This window comes from Pygocentrus nattereri, chromosome 9 (genome assembly GCF_015220715.1).
Source record: "Pygocentrus nattereri isolate fPygNat1 chromosome 9, fPygNat1.pri, whole genome shotgun sequence".
Classification (NCBI taxonomy): domain Eukaryota; kingdom Metazoa; phylum Chordata; class Actinopteri; order Characiformes; family Serrasalmidae; genus Pygocentrus; species Pygocentrus nattereri.
This window is the reverse complement of record NC_051219.1, coordinates 33,116,839-33,139,190: the sequence shown is the minus strand read 5'-3', so window position 1 is coordinate 33,139,190 and position 22,352 is coordinate 33,116,839. Positions and strand designations below refer to the sequence as shown.

Genomic DNA, 22,352 nt, shown 5'->3' with positions numbered 1-22,352 from the left:
AAGCACTGGGGCTATGAGGCTAATATAGCTAACAAGTAATGGAAGTGAATACTCCACCAGTTAGCATTGTGTAAGCTGCATGCCTAAAGGCCCAGTCATACTAGCGTTTGCAAGCAAAGTTTTATGTGTGAAATTACATTCATTTTTATGGAATTCCCCACAGTGAGTGATTTCATGTGAAAAACTTCTGGAGTGTGCAAATACATTTTGTGTGCAAAGCTACAGGTTGCGTTGAACATGAATTCACATTTTTGACCAAGAGCAGTACTGCTTTAGCTGTGTTCAATGGCCCCTCATATAGCTTCAGTCAGTGTCCAAAAACGAAGGAAACAAAAACATTTAAACATTTTTAGACTGCATGGGACACGGTCAGTTGGGAGACTATGTTATTATTATTTTTTGCGGTTTTACAGTTTGTGATATGGATGTTATCCAGCTTGTTAACTGCATAATTAGCTTCTTGGCACACACTCCTCTGCCACCAAACACACCAATTAGCTATACTTTCTTTGCTATATGTGTGTAGCACTATGCTGTGGCAAGTAAATAGTTGTCTGATAACATTATTTTCACTTTTATATTTTTAGTGTTAATGGTTGGTGAGTTAGCTAACTTGCTAAATGTAATGTTATCTTCTTGGCTAAGTGAGGCTGCACATAAGTCTGTTGCCTACCTCACAAGTTACCTTACACTTTTTTTGATACAGGTTAGGATGCAGCGCTATGCTCCTGTAACAAAAGCAGTCCATTTAATTGTAAGGGATAAAGAGAGGGTGAAAAATGGTAAATTTATTAAAAATAAGACAAAAAAATAAGTAGAACTCAGGGAAAAAAATACAAGAAAATGTAATAAACTGCTACTTTAAACAGACTACATGTTTTTGACACTTTATACAATATTGCCATCTATAAACATGAATAAAAGTATTTTGCTAGGCTGAGAAGTAGCAGCCATCTCCTGAATTTGTTTGTTAGATGCATTAGCCTCATAACTTTAAATCCAAGCTAAAAAAGAGAACCTCAGTTGCCACAGCTGTCTTAGCTGGTTGACTATATTTGGGATAATTAAAAAATGTGTAAATTAAATTTTTTGCCCAAACCATCACTTACTGCTTGTTTTTAAACTCTGTTCAGCGTATGGCATAATGTGTAAGTTGACCCCTCTTGGCTGTTTTCCAGTTAGGATCATGACAAATTTAATCTTAACATAGGAAAAACAATAACAAAAAAGTATGCAGTGCTACAGTTAAATTGAAATACTTCACTCGACTGAACATGTTTTAGCCATAGAAAAGCCATCAGCTACTGTGGGAAGTGTTTGTATGGTGTCATTTATGGTATACACCTCTCTCTGCGGTGCGTGGCTCACTGTTTTCCGAGCACATCAACATTGCTATATATATATATACATTGCAATGTTGCTGTTTGCTTATAGGGGAATCAGAAGAAAGTGGTCACAGTTGACTTGGCTTTACTGCCCGGTGTAATATGAGTGTTGCGCTGGCCTCGGCTAATGTGCGCTGGCCAAGGTCATCTCGGCTAATAAAATCCTCCCCTCAATCAGATTTTAGGATTACTGATTCTAAGTAAATTATCATTGGCAAGCTGCGCTGAAATATTTACAAAACTGGTTAAGCGGCCGATGCACCTGCTCTCAGGGTCTCTGCGGGGAAATGGGGGAGCCGTCACCTGTCAGTCTTTTTCGATGCTGACATCACACGGCTGTGCTCTGGGAGCACGCAAGGGGTCACTGCAGAGGTCGCTGAAGAGCTCCTGCTTTGGTTCACTTCATTACGGCTTCTTTTCCCAGAGATGTTAAAATGACTGCACCTTCAGCAGTGCTTTGTGCTTAGTGACTTTATATTGTACATGGACCCATATGTGGAGTTAATAGTGTGTTTTATGTGATCTGTGAATGGATGTTTGCCTTGGACACTGCACATCAAAAGTTTAGGGAAGGTTTAGATTTGTGTTTTTGCTGTTATTTTCTCAATAACTGCAAAAAAAACACATTAAAGAGTTTAGTTAAAGGATCTGCATAATGTAATGTAGTGTGTAAGAGTTATAAAATGTGCCGTTAGTTCCCAGTCCATACAGTCCATATGAGAAAGCTGCAAAACCAGCCACAAAAACCAAATTACTCGTACCCACCTATTCAGCCTACAGCAATTTAGCCCCACCCATTTATACTGATGTTATAAGGAGTGTTTCAGTCTGAATGCTTTTTAAATGAGGCACAGTCATTTAGAACTGAGGAAAGTTTTTGGTACATACAACTATACAAATGTTAATAAAATAAACTTCTCAAAAATGTAAGTTACGAGTCTTTTAACGTAGAACAACTGCAAGTTTGAGCATATTTATCTTTATGTTTGTCAGAGTCTTCCTTGGTATAAAGAGATGGTTTTGTCCAAATAATTATTTCACAATTTTCTTTTGCGTTCTATTGTCAACTCTCAGGTGTCGATGTTTATCTTTGCAAAATTTGCTTCAAACCTTTTCTAAATCGGGAGAGTCGCCCTTTTTCATTCAGTCTCCTCACAAGATCATACGTTACTCACATAAGGAGTCTATGAAGTAAAGATACAAGACACCTGCTTTTTACCGTATGGAACTGGTGGATCTGTGTGTCTGTCATCTGACTCTCGTCTGTAATTGATGGATACGTATTTCTGGCTATAGTTTGCTTGAAACTTACCAAAATACACTCAGGAATTCAGTAAAGATTTACTTGTCATGTCGAAAACCTTATATTTGTATTCACCTTGGATACAGGTGTGGTGTGTAAAACGTTTTGCAACAGTTTTGAAAAATAGCGATGAGGAAAGCATTTATCTGATATTACCAAATATATACCAAAACATTGTCCACATGAGTAATGCTACGTTTTCACAAGTGATATTAAGAATTAAGATATTAAAACTGGACTTCGTTTTTTTAGCTTTAGGGCCGAATTGTCAGTTTACACAGTGCTCCAGGTCAGAACGGTGTAATTACAGAGAGAGCTGAGATTGTTTTGAACAATTTGATATATAACATGTGGGTATCATGTCGTATGCAAGTGCCTTTAAAGGCACCTTTAAAAACATATACCAAATAAATAAAATGCCCTTAGACCCCAGAGCGTTAAAAGCACACACCTTTGGCCTGACTGTCTAAACACCTAAGAGGTTTACATGTTGATGAGTGCTGACATAAAATATATGAGCTTTGGCATTATTCCTAAAACAGCATTCACATGGTTGTCATTTGGATGTATGTTATTATTTCTCTCAAATAAGTCTAGTCGTTAATATGTTAAGTTATTCCAAACAATAATCTATGCTAATTTGTATTAAAGCATTTTAAAATCATAAAAAACATTTGAAAAGCAGTGTCATTAACCTAAGCCCTCTTTTGCTGTTGTTTCTGTTTTGCAGATGAAGTAAACCTGTGAATGGAGTGACTTGCTCTGTCAGAGAAAGAACAAGGTAGGACAGACAGGACCTTTGAGTAATCTTCACCTCTCGTATCCTCCCCTACAGGAAAATCAAGCGTCCTCATTCATCGCACTTGGATCAATGTGGCTCTGGCCGTAAAAATTGACAAATTACTTATTAGTTTCACAACATTTTTTCTTCTGACTGATTAACTTACAGGAAAGTGTTGGAATGCACTTCACATTCTTCTCCATATAGGCTCAAAGTGAGCTATGTTTGTCTATGCATGGCATATTGTGTTCTATTCCTTATGTATTTTACTTAGAATAGCCACTAAACGTGATAAAAACCATGCCTTTATTAGAAGGAGGTTATCTCAGGTGACACACACCTGATTTTTGTGGAAGTGAGAGAGTAAAGTTGAAGTAAGTTGAAATAGAGTAATAAATACTGACAGTTGCTAGGTTCTTAGAAAAATATCCTAGCAAAAGCTAGCTCATGCTAGCTAGCCAGCTGAGGTTAGCTCAGATCTACACTGCATTAGCAAGCTAGCTAGCATGTCTAGCCATCTAACTTGTTAGATTTGCATTAGCAAGATAATAGCGTGAGAGTAGTAAGAAGATGGATATTTCCACTTTGCTGCCTACTGCAAAATACTAACATTTCATACAGCTCAGTAGCTGCTGTTTGATAGATAAAATTTATCCATGTAATTTGGCATATTTTGATCACACTGTGCGCTGCCAAATCATGAATCTGCTCTGATGCATTCATTCCACATCAAAAACTATAGCAGATCCTCGTTGTACTTGTTTTCAAGAAACCGTTATGTTTTTGATTTAGAGTGAATTGCTGAGTGAGTGAGTGACTGAATGAGTGAGTGAGTGAGTATCAGAATGAAGGAATGACTGAGTGAACAAGTGAGTTAGTGAACGACAAAGTGTGTCAGAGTTAATGAGTGAGTGAGTGAGTGAGTGAATGACTGAGTGAGTAACAAGACAGGTGCATGATCACTCAATCAGAAATTGAAGTTAAAAAAAGGGGGGATCAAAAGCATATGTTTGCTCCCTGCCTTTTAAAAGTTGATATGGAGGTGCTCAGTTTTTTATACTTTAGTCATGTTTAGTTTCACCCACTAGCTAGATTTCCCCTAGTTACTCAATGCTACCAGACCTAGGAGGTTGAAGGCTGGCACATGATTCCTCCAAGTAATGTGACTCAGAGAGACGTCACTGGACGGCTTAACACACTTGGAGGAGAGGGCTAACTGCCAGTCCTGTTACATCAGCTAACAGACACCTACGATGGATAGTATCGTGCTGAGCAATGGTGAGAGAGGGAAAGCCATCTGGAGAGCAAAGCAAATTGTGCTCTCTTAGACCACCAGCCACGGATGGTTGTAGCATCACCAGGGATTGAACTTGTGATCTAAGGCTTTGTTGGTTGCATCACTCGGGCTCATGATTTCTCACCAGTGTTGTTGCATGTATTTGATATGTAAAGACCATGATCTAACAAAGCCAAAATGTCTAGATTTGTATTGTATTTGTGTCATAAGCTACCTTTTTAAGAAAGACAATCCATGAATAGGAGTGTACTTAACATATAATTTGTAGTCTGATAATGAGCAATAGCGCATACCAATCTGAACTGCGTCTGAATATGTTCATGTGCTTGTTTAGAAACTTTCACTAACAGCAGATTTTATGGAATATCACCAAATGTTCCACAGTGAGATTAAAAGCTTATTATTCAATTTTTCAGGCATTTTTAGAAACTGTATTCTGTTTTTATTCAAATTATTCAGTGACTGCTAAGATTTAGTAATGAGAGTGAGGAAGTGAAGTATGGGCCCACATACAGCCTTTAGAGTTTAAGAGGGTTAAAAATGTATTTATATAGTTTAAAAAAAGGTTTTGTCCGGTGAGATCAAAGCCCCTGATGGTTCTCAGCTCCACTTCCGAGCTGAAAGGAAGCAGACGACAGTTGTGCTGAGGTAGAAGCTGTTGTCATTGGGGAGGGAGGCGGTGGCTTTGCCCCTGGCTTTCAAGTCAACAGAGATAGGAGTGTGGAGGAGTGATGCTGCGTGTTGTCTCATGTCATTCCGGGGGTCATCCCCATGACCAGGGGGGTTGGCCTGACCATGATACGCGACTCACAGAGCTCGACTCTGCCACACAGCAGTCTTTTGTCCTGCCAGTGTCAGTCAGCAGCGCAGAGGAGAATACACACTCGCAGCATCAATCATAGCCAAACTACTTCTAAACAATATCCAACAGCCCCCATGCCCACCGGCATTAAATGGCTGGACATGGGCTGGACAAACAAATACCCACAGTATAGTTTTGTGTCAGTCAGGCCTTTGTGTGCAACTAGATGTGTCTCATTCAAACACCATTTGCCTTGCAGTTTTGTTGTCTGCTGAAGGTTTGAGGGAATGTTGTTAACCGTTTAAACTCTAAGGAAGTTTCGTAGCAGTAACTGGATAATTCATAGTAGTTAATCGATACTGAGCCTTAATGGGGAAGTTTCTACATAATTCCGTCACTGAGACTGTGAAAGTCATTCAGAGTGGTTTGATGTGAAATGGTGCATTGTGGGGAAACTGGCTAACTTAGGTTTGTTTATGGCAGTTTTGATGGGAACTAGAGATCATGATGCCTACAACACAAATATAGACATTTTATTTGCTATAAAACCAAACAGTGAGCCTACATAAGTATTTAAATGTATTGTTAATCATAAAACAGTGGCAAATCAGAAAAGGTACATATGGGTGTTATTTTCCCTCTTAGTGCTCTGCATGTGCCTCTCTGCCATGGATGGGTTTTTTAATAAATATGTTTTATTTGCCTAAACTTTATCTCAAAGACATCTTAAAACAATGCCTCAGACACCCGGCAGTGTATTTGCAATGATTTTGTGTAATAGCTTCGTGATGTAGCTTTTAGAGGTTTTTAACTCTTCAGATGTCTGGTTCCTATCACATCCACTGTAAATGATTCTGACACAATGAGTTTTTCTAGAATAGACAATTTCACATCAAATCCCACTGAATGACTTTGTATACATGTTGACCATTTATTTATGCAGATATTTTGAAGAAGTTTTTAAATACACCCTAAAAATTTAAGGTTTTTGTAACATAATGTCTATATGATGCTATATGATGTATATATGCTGTATACAATTAGGTCCTCAAAACACAAAGTTAAGTACAGAAAGTTTACTCAAACAAGTTACATAAATATATAACTTATTTACATACCAAGTCACCCTTTCTTTTCTTTTACAAAGCATAGGGAAAAGAACAACATTTTTCTCTGTGTAAGTTGACTGTGTGCTACAGATGTAACAGATAGGCTGAAAAATGCTAGACTTCATTTAATGTCTGATAATAATAATAAGCCTGGAGTTTAAGAGATTAAGATGCCCCTTCCCCGCTTTTTTGACTAACTCTTTGGGTAAAGCCATGTTTTGCTGTGTCTTGGCCTAATAAGCCGGATGCTTTAGTAGTCCCAGTCTGCCTTCGAAGAGGAGAGAGTGTGCCAAGCCCAGGCAGCTCGTGCATCATGACCCAATTCTCCCCTCGCTGCAACCTGAATGGCTGGAGTATAGTTAGCTTAATTGGGTTTTGATATATTTAATTCAGCTAATCAGAAAGCCCAACTGGCTCCAACATGGGGCCTGCATGCCTTTCTCTGCTCCGCAAAGCTCCCAGAGACCGGGCGGGTGCAGAGCAGAAGCCTCCCAGAATGGATTCCCTCTCAAACAGTGGGAAGAAAATTAAACTGCCAAATTTGTTTTCATTGGTTCAGGGCTTCTGCGGGGAGTTGGAAGCTTTTAATTGCACTAGCTGTGAAGAATTGGCCGGGCTGTTTTTAAAACAACAAAAAAAACAGGCAGCTCCCTTCTTCCTCATGCGCTTTTTAAAGATCACCAGGGTCAGATGTAGTGCAGAGACATGCGCTGTCAGATTTTAGAGTTGATGCTCTTTACTTCTTTAGTAATTACATGGACACATCCTAAACCATCTATTAAACAGCCCAAAAGAGCTATCTCTGTGTTTCTAAGCATGTCACCACCCTAAATCTTGACCAAAGTGCTATTGTCCTGAAAAAGGGAAATGTGTCCAGTTATTATTTCACTTTTTTCCACTGAGTTTTTGTCAGCTTAGAATATCTCCCCTGAACTGCGATCACAAAAAAGACTCCATCACCAGCTCTTTTGTTTGCCAGGCCCCATTTTCTCTCTCTTTCTCTTCCTCTTTCTCTCTGTTTTTAGGCCTTTGAATTTTTTTCCAGTGTGTCAAAACAAGCCGAGGCTACATGGAAACGGCGGCCCTGTGTAAATATTTATGATGTAACATCTCCATGTGAATAGACTTTCCTCCGAGCCCATCCATCACTCCTGAAAGCCCTCCCCCAGGCCGGCGTTCGGGACGCAGGAACCGCACACAGGAACGCCGCTGAAAGCGTTTGTTTTTTCTTTAGAGCCAGGGTCCCCGCGTCGGCAGGACGTTAGAAGCGGTGTCCCCCCACTCTCCTTTTCAGGAGCCCCCCGAAAAAAAAACTTCAAAGCCCACCGGGGTCTTTGTCCCGGTGACGCAGCCGCTGGCCTGCAAAATGCCGCGACAGAAAAATGCAATGTAGGTCAAATTACGGCAGTTGCGCTTGTAAAAAGTGGAATTCTTGGCTCCACAATGGAAGGCCCTGCCTATCACCTTGTGCTAACTAGGTATTTGTCCTGTCCTGTTGGTGAATGAGTCTGGTTACGGGTTGCATCAGAAATCCTCTAAATTATGTGTTTAGCGTTAAACTGGAATGCAGCGTGGCCTTGTACTTCTTTATGATGGCATTGTGGACGTGTGTTACGCTCATGTTGAAACAACCACAAGGGCTTTCTGAAACAATGTCTCATTATTTAGAGTGCCAAGCAACAATGGCTAGCCGTTCATGTTAACAGCTAAATCAGTGAAAGGACTTGCGTTAGAATCAGGTACTTAGAATCAGTTTAATTAGACTCTGAGCTTGAAATCTGATATGTTTTTTGTCATCAGATCATCAGCAGCAGCTTTTCAGTTTGCTTTGTTTTCTCTCTGTGATAAAGATATTACAGGGCAAATATCCTAAATTTTTCCACTTAGGTCATTTGTAACATTTAGTCATTAGTAATTAATTTCTATGTGACCATTTTCCAACTTTAGCCATTAGAATTAAACAGGCTGTTTTTGTTACAAGACTCTTGGGTCATATTTTGCTACAAGAATCATATTTTACCTCATTGAAAAATCTTAAAACATCATTGTCATCACAATTTGACATCACGAAAATTAATTTATTTTCTATATATGGACTGTATGGAGTGAACAGCTTGCTTCAAAACTTTAAAAATGTTTGCATACTTATTAATTTTGATTTACCATGATGTGGGCCCTTTTAGTTCCAGGTAGTGAGAGCCAATATGACAATATTTTATTGTTATTATGTTTCTGTTGTCACAGTATGCTTTTTTTCAACATATCATTATATCGACACTGACCAACTGCATGTTTCATTACAAAGAGCACATAATTAGGCCTGTTTAATATGAATTTTGTGCAGCGTGGTATGTGAAACATTAAATAAAAATCAGTGTATACTTATAGTTTCTGCAACTGTGATCTGAGACTTTTTGTGTGTAAAAATCTATCAAACGTAAATAAAAGTGAAAAGTTGTGATAAAATGTCTGAAAGTATCATGATATTTTGTTGTCATATCGCCCACTCCTAACTACAGGCTTTCCCAAATGTGTCACACCTGGACGTGTTAGAGACAGGTGTGGTCTCCACTGCGCTCCTGTCTGGATCGGGAGTATTTTTGCTCCCTCCTCTTGCACAATCTGGCTCTGGTTGGTGGGAAATTAGGTATTGCAGAGCAGTCTCTCAATAAAGCAACATTACAGTGCCTCTCTGCGCGTTTTATCACAACAGACGGTTGCTAAGATGTAATTATCGCTGTCTCTCTCTGATAGACTGAGCCAGCGACTGAAAAGGTAATATGGATTATCACAATAGTTCTACGGCTCAATACTGCTATCTAACTTTATCCATTTATCTGCAGTGATGGGAATCCTTTGTGTTGTGCGCCAGTGTAGCATCTATCTAAATAATAAAGGCTATTGTCTCCCTCCTGAAGAGAAGGGATTGTCTTTTTAATTTCATCAGTTTTATTATTGTTAATATTCACGGCATGACAGCTGTGTGTGGACAAAACTAAGATATTGAACCAAAAACATGCCTGCGAAAAACAGAGGAGAAACTTGGAGGAGTTAGAGGGAAACCTGGACAATTGTGATATATAAATCTCAAGGCAGACTCTTCTTCAGATATGTCCATTTTCTATGGCATTTCAATACCTGTTTACCATCAAAGCAGAAATATGTCTCTGTATCAGCTATATATTATAGCAGTTTGCCATTTAGGATGCATCTCTCTCTCTCTCTCTCTCTCTCTCTCTCTCTCTCTCTCTCTCTCTCTCTCTCTCTCTCTCTCTCTCTCTCTCTCTCTAGCTCTTTTACTCTCCCTGTCCTCACCTCTGCTCCTGCGTGTTTGTATCTGGGAGCAATCGTTGAGCGGTTGGCTTTGAAGAGTATATATAGAATAGATGACATTTTTTTCTCTTTTCTCTCGAATTTTGAGTGCCTCTTTTCTCTCGGCAGTTCCATTCAGGCTTTCAATACCTCTCCCCCTCCTTCCCCTGCGCCTTTCTCAGCAAGCAGGAGGGTTTTACTTTACTCCTTTGTCATCCTAATTGATTGCATTAACCTTTTGAGTATTGAATTTCCTGTGCATCACGCCGAGCACAATGTGGAATATTATCATAATCCTTCCAAGTAATGGACACAGGGCAATCAACAATGCTTTAGGAAAAGTACATCTTTGAAAGATGGAGCATCTTATTATTTACAATAAAAGGCTCCCTCGGACTGGCAGCCCTTGTGAAACTTTCACAGTGGCTTAAGGTGTTGCGCTTTCTATGTTTCAAGCTGTTTCACTTAGAACAGGAGTGTCTATAAGGTGTAAATGGGCCTATTCTTACAATGTGGGGGTAAAAAATGCCATTTTCCCTTCTTCTCTATTTCTGGCACTATGTAATTTTTTGACTTTGTATCTCAACATAATGTTTTTTTTTTATTAAAACTGTTAAAACTGTTTTTAATTAAACTGTTTATTAAGATAATGAAGTGTTTTCTTGAGATGTTGAGGTAGTATCTCAAAATAACTTTTTTGGGGAATTTTGACAAGTTAATATTTTTAGAAATTAACAAATTCATTTTGACATAATATCTCTCTTTCATTGAGATACTAAATCATTATTTTGTACCAAGTCAATATTAGTAGAAACCAGGCAATTTATTTGACGTGTCAGCATTTTAAGATTTCAGTCCACGTTTTTTTACATTAGGCTGTTGCAAACAGGAGGCGTGGTTGGTTAGTGTAGTGGTTAACACCTTTGCCTTCTACGCTGTAGACTGGGGTTCAATCCCCGACCAGGGCAAGCACCCTACACTATACCAATAGGGGTCCTTGGGCAAGACTCCTAACACCACCTTGGCCTACCTGTGTAAAATGATCAAATTGTATGTCGCTCTGGATAAGAGCGTCAGCAAAATGCTGTAAATGTATAAGGAGAAATCTTTTCAACTTTTTCCTCCTGTACTAATGTAGGAATGGGCTGGTTTGGTTAAAAGGTTCATTTGCATATCCACTTTCTGTGATATCAGTATCATGAAGGCCAAAAGCACAATAACGGATAACAAGTAATAATATATTGTGCTTCTCTAATTCCAATTTAAACTTTTGTTTTAATGACAGACCTCAGATATTGAGCATTAGCACTTTCACAGTTATATTTTTACACATTTTGTTTTTTATCAGACATTTTAATGACCAGATGATGTGGGCCGTTGTACAGTAAGGTGTAAGGAGTAAATGTTGGAGCTACACTGTTTTTGAGTTAACCAGCACATCGAGCATGTGGTGAGTTTATTAAAAGAAAACAAAACAAAGTTCATCAATTCTACAGGATGGTCATGTGATCTTAGGTTGGAATCAGCAGAGTTACATTGAGAGGACAGAGCTTCCTTGGCTGAATAAGACCTGTGCGTTTGTGCATTGATATGATAATGTGTGTTTGTGTGTGTGTGTCCATGAGTATACAGCCTGGCCACCCCCTCACCTGTAATAGCACCCAGGGTGTGTTTCTCTATGTTGTAGTTTTGAATCATCTAGGTCAGGAGACAGTGGTCTTTAAGGCAAGATTAGCCCACAACTTACTTGGCATTCACTGGACCACGTAATTTAATCCTCTTACCATCTTTGGATTGGCCTGGCTGTGTTTAGGGGAGATGTGTATGTTTGTTTTCTCATACCTCTGCTTCTTAAGAAACACAAACATAGACTGAGTTACATAAGTTTCCACGAAACATTAATTCATTAAATCACTTTGCTTTCCACAATAATAATGAACAAATGGACTATTTAAATGGAAAAAAGTCTCTTTAGGCAAATGATTGATTGTGATTAACTGCATAAAATGTGATTTTTGGGATTATAGGTAGTAAATAGTTATTTTATAAATCTATTAATAAGTAATATTTATTTTATATTTGAATTGAATTGAGACTTGATCTCAGTTTCTCAGCAGGGATATTTTTCCACACCTCCAAAGTTCAGTCTTAGATCCAAGTAATCCAAAACACCATCAGTGATGAGGTCTGTGTGTGTGTGTGTGTGTGTGTGTGTGTGTGTGTGTGTGTGTGTGTGTGTGTGTGTGTGTGTGTGTGTGTGTATTTTGAATACCTGAAACAGAGTCTTTTGAAGTATGAAGTACTGTTTTAAACAGAATCAGCAGTGAACATGCCAAATGTTGAATAAAACATTTGGGGAGTGTTCCCAGAGACAAAAAAGCATCCATTCTGGAAAATCCAGATGAGTCCCTATGACTGTAATGTGTAAAAGTGAGCGCTCTGCCATGCTCTTTCATCTGTATTATGGTGACAAAAACCATCCTTTCATCAAAAACAGTGCTCCTATTGGTAACGGGACATGGCTTGTTGAATTTCTGCATCCTAACAAAAGGCCCTGTCTGCCTATGGAGCTCGACTGCACACAGCCACCTGGCTCCTCTCTCCCTCTCTTTTGTATTTCAGGATTTATTCAACAAAACCCTGAAAAGTAGAGCGCTAGGGGAAAAAAAGAGCGCTAAACTGACTTTTCAGGTTTTAATGGGAGGGTAAACAACGGAGCAAAGCATAAAATTAATTGATTGTTGAGCAACACAGAGGCTGTGTTATCATGTTTCCCTGGTAACATGAAATTATTGTCTGGTTGCTTAGATGAATTGAAGCAAAACAGCCTTTAATTCATGTGAACTCTGTTTTATATATATATATATATATATATATATATATATATATATATATATATATATATATAATTTTTTTTTTTTTTTTTTTTTTTTTTTTGCAGCCGGCAGTAGAAAATCAATTGAAAGGGACCCTTATGTGCAGGCTGGGCTGGCTTATGATCAATAATTATTGTAAGAAGGGATACAGTGTCATAGTTTGATGGGTCCAGGTTAGACATTCAAAGATATTGAATGCTCATATTTATAGAAAAAGTGTTCAAATGATGAACAGCAGTGCCGATATCTCAATTTTAGGCAGCGAAAGGTCACCAGGCCCATTTTGTCTTGGTTTCATGCTGAACAGACTGAATGACAAAATGGAGGATTTGGTTGAACGATTGGTCAAGGTCGTTCGAAGAGACAAAGCCATCAGGGTCCAGTACTTGGGCTCTCCTGCTAAAACCCCTGCCCTAGTATTCAAATGTACAAAAGGTTAGCGTTGATATATGTGTTAAAAGACATGGTTCATCCCATGCTGAAGTATTTCTGGGGTCAAGGCTGACAGTCTGACACTTGTATATTGTGTGATTTGTGTACCGTGTGAAAAATTCAGTTTGTGTCATTTTAGGCAGATTTTTTTTCCTTTCATGCAGATTTTCTTCCTTTCATGTTAGCAAACTGAAACAGGCTGGTTTAGCGAGAGTTGTGCTGCTAACTCTATTTATTGTGCGCTGTGGGCTGAGCCTAGCCAGGGGAGCGCAAAGCAGGACGTTTGTGGTGGGGTGATGAGGAACAAACTGAGGCAAAATGAAACACTGAGAAGTTTTGAAGATCTGGGAAGCGAGTACATTAGAGGAACCTAATTCATTACGGGAGTGTCTACTGCATGACAGGCTCTTTCCACATTAATATCTATTATCGGCTGATAAATTGCACAAAACGGCCAGCACTGTATTGGTTTCTGTATATTTTAGCACACTGTCAAACACACTGTAGAGAAGGCAGGAGCAGCAGGCAGATCCCTTAAGGCCTCTGCTGTAAGGAAGCTGCTGCTGAGCCCACCTCAGCCCGAGCTTGAGTTTCAGCTTCTTGCTTTGGTCCAGCTAGAGCTCCGAGTTGGCATTTTCAACATTTATTTCAACAACTGACACTGGGTGTCATATTTCCTGCCTTTGCCCAAACCAGCTGTCAGCTATTGCAGACTCAGAACCTCCTCTTGTAGCTCTAAGGTCAGGTTTAAAACAAACAGCATGGCAGCGGAATACTCTTATACCTACACACTCATTTCTTGCACTTTGTAAATTCTCCTGCTTTGCACATGGACTTGAGTTGTTTGATTAGCTCCACCCAAGCTTTTTATGACCCCTATAACGTTGTTTAAACAAAACAGAGCCTCTCCATCTCCATTCCTCCATCTTTCTCCCAATTCCTACCCTCCCTCCCTGTCGTTATCTTGTTTCATGGCATACTCTCTCTCTCCATCATGTTTCAGAGTCCTATTGGAAGACAGCTAAAGAAACGATCTTTATTGATCTAATCTGGTTACTGCTTGCTGTTTTCAACGGCTCCATCAAATCCCCCCCCCACTATCTTTACCTCCCCCACTACAACTGCCTGACTGACCTGGCCTGGTTCTCTGATGTTTCTGGCCTGGCCTGATGTTTTATGGAAAAGAAAAACAAATGTCAGATAAAGTAGGGTTTTTGAACATTCTCCCAGTCTTCTCAGGAAAGCATGGTTTCAGTGAGGTACTGTATAGAGCTTTAAATGGACATGGACATTGGACTGGACCTGAGCATAGCCCAAGAACATTCTGAGCAAAACTTTATCTAAACACAACCACCTAACACAAACACCACCAACTAAAGAATAGATAAAACTCTTAGTGATAATAAAGCCAGAAATCTAATCTACATCATCTCAACCCCAGATATAGTCGATCAGCTGAGACACGTTTGGTGTCTGAATTTTACTCTTTCGGTTTTACATGGAGCTATGAGACAATTATATATAACAAGTAAAGGAAGCTTGCAGCCACCTGTTAGCATTGTGCAAATTTCATACCTTCATTACAACTATGATCTTCTATTACTTCTTAGCCATGTTAGCCTGCGAGTTTCAGCGCTAAACTTAAAAGGCAAACTTGAGACACCAAATGGGTCTTGGCTGATTGTTTTTGCAACTTAGTTTCTGTATATGAGCTGTATGGACCAGGGAGTGAACAGTATGCTACAATCTCTGTCAGTGTTTACGTTACACCAAACTGTATCCCAGTTTAAGCCTGACAAACTGAGTATGACTAGGTCTTGATGTGAATGGTCAGGTTCAGGCAAGTATTTCAACCTGTAGGGCTGTTGGCCCAAATCTGGACAACTTTGAGTCACCTATGTCCCCCACCACCCCCACCGCCATTCCTTAAGTCCATTCACCATTTCCTCATAGTTGTTATGGATTTCCTATTGGTCTTATGGCTTTTGGTTTTATGTCACTCTTCTTTGCTGGCCTGACTCGTCCAGTGCTATAGGACTTTGTGTAGTAGATCAGACAGCATTGTGTGTGTGTGCATGGCAGCATTAGGCCAGAGGCAGCAGTGTAGAGCAGACAAGGCTTTGCTGAGCGCTGGCTTCTGCACTGTGACCCAGTCCCCTTCACACTGGCGTCTGCCTGTAAATTTTCTGCTGCCCTTGCTATTCAGCCAATTACACCAAAAGAGCTTTAGTGATTTTTTTTCCCTCTCTCCAGCCGGCCTTTATTTATTTATTTCACAGACGAATGCAAAGCATCTCTGAAGGTTAAAAAAATTGCTGAATTTCATAGTGCTCATAACGTAAACTTTTTTTCCATACTCCTTAGCTACACTAGAGGCTGATCAATAGATGTCAACTCTGCTTGCTTTGTAAAACAAATGCTCACACAGTATAAATCAACTCCAGAACTGTTTCCTGTTTTACTCTTCAAATTTGGACATATCGCCAACTTCATTTAAATTCTCAAGCATGGTTAAAATATTTTATTTTTTAGTAATGCAATCACAAGGCAACGGATGCCAGACAGTAGAATAGATAAGAATACAGTATCAGCACTGACAAGAGCTGAGACCACAGCCAGCAGGAGCATTCTGTTTTGCCCTATCCGACATGGTCCATGGTCTTGCTAATCATGCTATTCTACTATATGACTATATGTGTGGAGATTGTTGAAATGGCATCTTGTTGGAATCCAGCTACAAGCACAAAACCTGGAGAGCTTTTATTGCTTGTAATTGGTTTATAAAAGGCATATTGTCAGTAAGGAGAGTGAGAAGTGCCGAATAAGTCTCTGCTACATGGCTGTAATATGGAATTTTATGGCTCCTTGCTGTATCTATGCTTTCAGTACAGATTTCTCTGTCTTGCTGGTGGTTTTGGATCTCTCTGTCTGCATAGGGGCATATTAGGGATGCCCACTTTTTGTGCGCCAGTCTGTTCTGAGTCCTTTAGGCCTGTGCTGATAACAGAATCCTGTTATTCAGGTTAACTGCGTTAAATGGCTAAACCAGGGTTTCGGGGTGGTGGAGGGGGATTGTGAGGTCTTTTTTGTGTTTGTTTTAACTTTTATTTAGGGTTTACACTTTCTCTTTCTGTAATTTTGCAGCATACCCTAATACTGAAGCAGGTGTAAGCAATTACAGTGAACTGAAGCCTAATCTTTGCCAAGTAAAAGAGCATAATGATAGCACAGTTCAGTAAAAGTTGTGGTTGTAGTATACAGTCATCATTACTTTGGCCATTAAACTGGAATTAATCTTATAAGAATGAACGTAATTGCAAATGCCTGACCAACTGTACTGTCTGAGATGCTGTCCTCAGTCTACATGAAAATTAGGCTGCAGTTTTGAAACTTTTTAAGATCTCACAATAGCAACACATTTACATAGATTTTCCTGTATAGCTTATAGCAGTTTAGATGTGCTCGTTCACTCTGAAGTTATAAGGAGTGTTTTGCCCTGTACAGCTTTTTCAGTGAGTAATATCGAGTAGCTTGTCAGAACAGAAGTCTGTTGCTTATCTCAGTCTTGAAGACACACTAGCCAAAACAGCCAGTGGTCAGGTAAAAACGAATGTCTTTGGTTAAATTGCACCATCATACATGAACCTGAGGGGAAAATATAAGATAAAAGAAAAATGTTACAGCAGTCTCAACTATGCAAGGTGCAATACATGTGGTATTACTGTAGAACATCACATCACCTAATGTTTATAAGTTCAGTTGTGTTCATGTGTGTGAGTACTTGCTATGGTTTTTTTGTAATAAATACATACATTAAGATTATTGAGTTTTTACTCTCAGTGGGAGCTGTTCCTTTGGCAACCTGGTTAACTGTCATCAGGTACAGCCCTACTGTATAGCACTTCAATGCTTGAACATTTTGTACATGTTTAGTTTGGTAAGCAGCAGAAGAAGACTCGAAGCTGTGTGCTCACATTTTACATATTTTGACAAAGTGTAGCTGGCTTACATGTGATCAATTGCACTGGCAGTGCTGAAATAAATTGTTCTTTTTCTTCTTTAATATTCTTTAGTATGTAGTTGATGTTATTACTTCTGGAACACTGAATAACTATATATCCTAAAAAATACAGATGCAGACCATTTATAGACCACATGCATAGAGTAAGTGCATAAACTGCATCTCATTAAGCAGCTGATTGATGTCAGCCCATTTATGCTGTTTTCATATTTTGTTTATTGATACCTATTTAGTAAGATTACTGAAGGGGCAGCATTCGTAAGGACACATGACCCCTGCATAAGCCTTTCATCACAAGTTAAGTGACATGAAAGTATGTAAAACTTTTTAAAGGCTTATTCCAACAAGCATTAGTATGACGCTGCATGAAATGAGACTTTATAAATGTCTATATTTGTGTATGTCAGTTGTCATGAAAGGCGAATGCATATGTTGGTGTTGTGGAGCATTACGAACACTGCCCTTCAGAAGTGGTACCATTTATTTTTACCAGTTGTTGGATTTTTCCTCCTGTGCTTTCTTTACTTGAGTATTTTTTTCAAAAGTTGTATTGCAAAAAAAAACTAATTTTTTTATGTGCCATGCCTTGTTTTGCCCATCAAACCTCCAAAAAACTAAAAATATCATAACATAACATAATAGTTAACAATAATAACATAAAAGTGTTTTTTTGTATCTTCATGTTATATTTCATATCACCCACACTTACTGTATACTTCTGACCAGTTACTTATCTTACAGTCAGTCTACAAAGGCCTCTTGCCCACAGGAGGGAAGTATAAAACCTCTTAAAAAGCCTTGTTTTTTATTTTGTGACCTGCCGTGTTAACAAGGCTCTTTATATGGAGCTTTATGTAGAGCCTCCTTTCTCTCTTCAACACTGTAATCCGATGGTTGCTCTTTCTTCTACCCCTCCATTGGAGTCCATGCTGTGCTGCATTTTTAGTATATTAGCTTTTTTTCCTCCTCCCTTTTTAAGTGAAGTCCACATAGCCGAGCACATACAGTACATAACCTGGTGTTTGTGAAGCCTCTAAAGGGCTATCAATAGAATGTTGAATGTGGTTGAGAGCTACAAAGCAGTTGAAGAATGTGCTCGTAGTCCTCCACCACCTTGCATTCTAGTGCTAAAGCAGTCATGCCACATACAGTTTTTGAAACATTATATGGCACATCTTTGTTCTCTTGGTTGCTGCGTCTTTGAGACAGAGATGGCACTCGTTAGCAAGTTCAGTTTTAATCTCTTGGAGCCTGTGGGTGAGCATGGGCCAAGGAGCGAGAATGGACCTCCAGGGGATTGGCATGGCATGATTGGCATGTGACTGAAGAAATGAAGCTGTTGTCAGTGATTATGAAAAATTACTAGCAGCAACAGCAAAAAGAACCTAATACAGTAGGCCTACAGATAGGGGCACATAAAAATTGTTCTCAGTCACAAATATTTGAGGTGAAACCAGAGAATTTAATATAAAAAAATACATGTCTAGTGAATTTGAAGTTTTGGAAAACAAGTAATTGCTTTCTTGAAATGAAAGAGTTAAATGTTGTATGTAAAAATTGTCAAGGTTAAAAAACATGCCATTTAGTTATCGGTTTATATGGAAATTAAACTGCAAAAACAGCCAGTTTTGAATGAGCTGTTTTTGTGATGTCACAAAATCCAACACATTTACATACAGTATATTTGTATGTTCAGCCTACAGCAGTTTAGCTCCAGCCTTTCACTCTGCCTATCAGTACAGAGCTCATTTACATATATCAGCCTTAAAAGCCCATTCACAAAAACAGCCTGTATAGTTCCAGGGGATAGTGAGAAGGTGGAAAGTGGTCATGTAATAATTCATGTTTTTAGTTCATTAAACCACATAAACCTCATAAGTGAATTGCAGGAGGAAACATAAGAGCAAAGAATAATGTAAGATGTTGGGCCTTTAAGGATTCGTGCTACATATGGTGCCAAAGTAGTGACAATGTGTAATGTACCTGAAGGTTAATTATTGCATTGAATTCAATATTAATGGAAGAAGCACAGACATTCTCTCAGGAATGCGGCTTTCAATTGATAATACATTTGTTTAAGTAAGCATAAGACTATATATTATATTATGAGTATTTGAAGTGTTTTATTCTTGTTTTGTGAAAATAGAAATCTTTTGCCATGAAAGTCCAGCATACAAACACACAGTTTCAGGTATAGTTAAAAAGAACCCAATGTGCTCCCACAGTCACGAAAGACACAGTGATCAGGATCTCTGTTTAGTGAGCAGCACCCACTGCCTGTACAATCTCAATCCACTGCACTGTTTCAGCCAAAAAGATGTTGTTATGCTTCAAAACTTTTTCATGTTCATTTGAAATATACTGACAGCTTAATTTGTTGTTTAACTCACTAAGTAAGTAAGTGTGTAATTATGAAATTACACTGGAATAGTAGAACAAAAGAAATAACTTGACTTCTAAGTGTTTATAACAACTTTAACCTCAAGGGCCAGTTTGTGGGCATACATTTCTGTTTCTCACGCTCAAAAAGTCCTAACTTACATACAGTGGTGTTCAAAAGGTTGGGTGTTCAAATGACTTTGGTCAAATGACTGCACAATTTTATGCTCAATTACTGTTTAATTGCTGAACTCAACGCAAAAACCTGAAATAATTATAAATCAGATCACATAAAATGTGATATTTAAGTGTGTTCCCTGTAGAGGATGTGTTGACTTATTAGTAATAGTATTGTGATGGGATGATCAAACCCTTGCACAGACTTTTTGTGTGTGGGAAACAGAAATTAATGACTATTAGTTTTATAGTTGTTAAATAGGTTGTTGAAGCCTTAGTCTTATGATTAATAACTGAAGAATTTAAACATTTCAAGGGGTTAATTGTACTTTTTCCGTTTGTATGTTTGTGATGTTATGTGAATCATTGCAGGGGATGTAAGCAGACAAACAAAGAGGACGTTTGAAGAACATATGGAATAGAAAGAGAGCAAGTTGGGGAAAGTGGGACGGCCATGTGCTGACTGCTGTGTGGAGTATGTGTGAGGTATTATGCTCATGCAGGTTGTGTTGAGCTGTGCTGGGGCTAGCACGGGCCTGGGCGTCTGCACTGCGCTGCAGGCTGGGCTCTCTCTGAGCGCATCGCACCATCTGCATTTAGCTGTTAACGCGCCTTCACATCCGGGCGAGGATTAGCAGGAAAATCCCCAGGTTTTTTCAACCAGTTGACAAATATCAGATTTGTCTCTAAAAATTAGCTCCATCCATATCTCCTGCCATATGACACAGAAAAAAGATTATCTTTAATACCCAGCCAGCTTGAGTATGGCAAAAGCAGATTAAAGTTTCAGTTTAGTAATATTTACCGAGCCACTTCTATTAGAGCTCCTGCTTGGCTTCACACAGAAGCTTCTAGAATGCAGCTTATTTACCCCGTAGCCTCAGAAAGAGAGATGTGGGCCTTGGAACAATTAACAGCAATATTTATCTTATTCATCACTGTCCAGTCCAGTGGCTGAAGGTTGTCTTTTTACTATATGGCTTTTAAACATAAACAGGGAGTAGTTAAAGAGCGCTAAGTGAATAGTGGCAGCAGGTGTCCTTTCAGTCACAGCATTGTAGTCTTCTCAGGCTGCTGCTGGGCTGTTGTTTTAGGCTGCCATTGACCTATAGCGGGGGTGGCTGGGAAACAGGCATTGTGGGTGACCCAGGACCCCACTACTGTCCCTTTGAAAGGACTTTTGTGCAAAGGTAGCGCCAGCATTTGATCTCAGCTGCCGTTTGAAAGGAGTAGGCCCTTTTCCTGTTGTGTTAGTGTAGCATGAAATAAATATATCAGCAAGTTTATCATGAAACCTTAGTTTACTATTGTGAATATTTTCATGTTTAAAGAAATATGACAGTGTTTTCATCAGGTCAGCTACTATGGACAAAAAAAGAACATCTGTAGACTCAAAACATACTTATTGTGGAACCTGGTAGACAAGCAACAGTCCATTGGATTCTATTGTAGGTTTAGTTTGAGTCAGTGGGTTTTCTGTTCTTTTCTAAGTACAAGGAAACATGTCGAAATTGTATGTGAAAATCAACTGCGATGTAGATGCTACAGATGGAGACTGGGTTAAATATGGCAGAGTAGCTGTTAAATTCCATTCTGATATTTAACATTACTTAAACAAAGACACATCCTAGAATCTGTCAACAAGACAGATTTCATAAAAAAAATAATTTGAGGTCCAATGAAGCAAGTTACTTAGTGCTGCTGTTAACACCTGCATGACTAAACTTGCGCAGCTGTCCACATTAGCAGGTACTGGAGATTACAGTGCAGGAGGACAGTATTGCTTAGGCTTATGCTAAATCGCTATGTTCCCCATGCCCATTTAATTAACATGGTCATAATGATGGTGTGGAGGGACCAGGCTGGGCCTCCTATGCACCTGCGCACAAAATGCTGGCTGGATGTTCTCTTTCAGGACCACCTCCATACCCAGAGGTTGCCTCCTCAACACAGGAGCCCATAAATGAAATTAAGGTGTCAATTAGTCAATTACGGCGTAATAACTCGGAGGGCAGACGTTTAGAGGCCGAGCGCACCTCAGCTAAGTTCATTTCCTCCGGTCCAGGAGCCCGCATTTGGCACACGTCACTCCCCACCCAGAGCCGCTGAATAAGCCTCTGCCTCGCTAATTCCATTTACTACTGGATATCTTTTTGGATCAACAATTTCCTTTCGTGGTTTTTTTTTATTTTTTACATTTTTTTATTCACCACCACCCCCCCAGATGCAAGGATGCTGTTTTTTCCTCCTCAATTTGGCTTCAGAGAATTTTATAATTTAGTAATTAAAATCTTTGATAGGCTCTAGAAATTGCATCTAATTGAATTTAATGGGGAGATGAATTTCAATTTTATTTGATTACCGGGACCCCTGGCATAGGTATTTATGGAAAAAAACTGTACAAAAATATGCTGTGTGGGCTAAGATGGCATAATAAAATTAGAGGTAATCAAATTTCTCCGTCATGAATTTCGCTCT

At 39.1% G+C, this 22,352-nt stretch overlaps 1 protein-coding gene across 1 annotated transcript in view; it reads left to right on the top strand.

Annotated features, from left to right (window-relative positions):
* Positions 1–22,352, top strand: part of casz1 (castor zinc finger 1) — a 234,454-nt gene that overhangs the window by 114,461 nt on the left and 97,641 nt on the right. Inside the window, exon 4 of the mRNA XM_017708217.2 lies at positions 3,419–3,469. The gene's annotated coding sequence lies outside the window, so the exon portion shown is untranslated. The remainder of the gene's footprint in view (positions 1–3,418; positions 3,470–22,352) is intronic.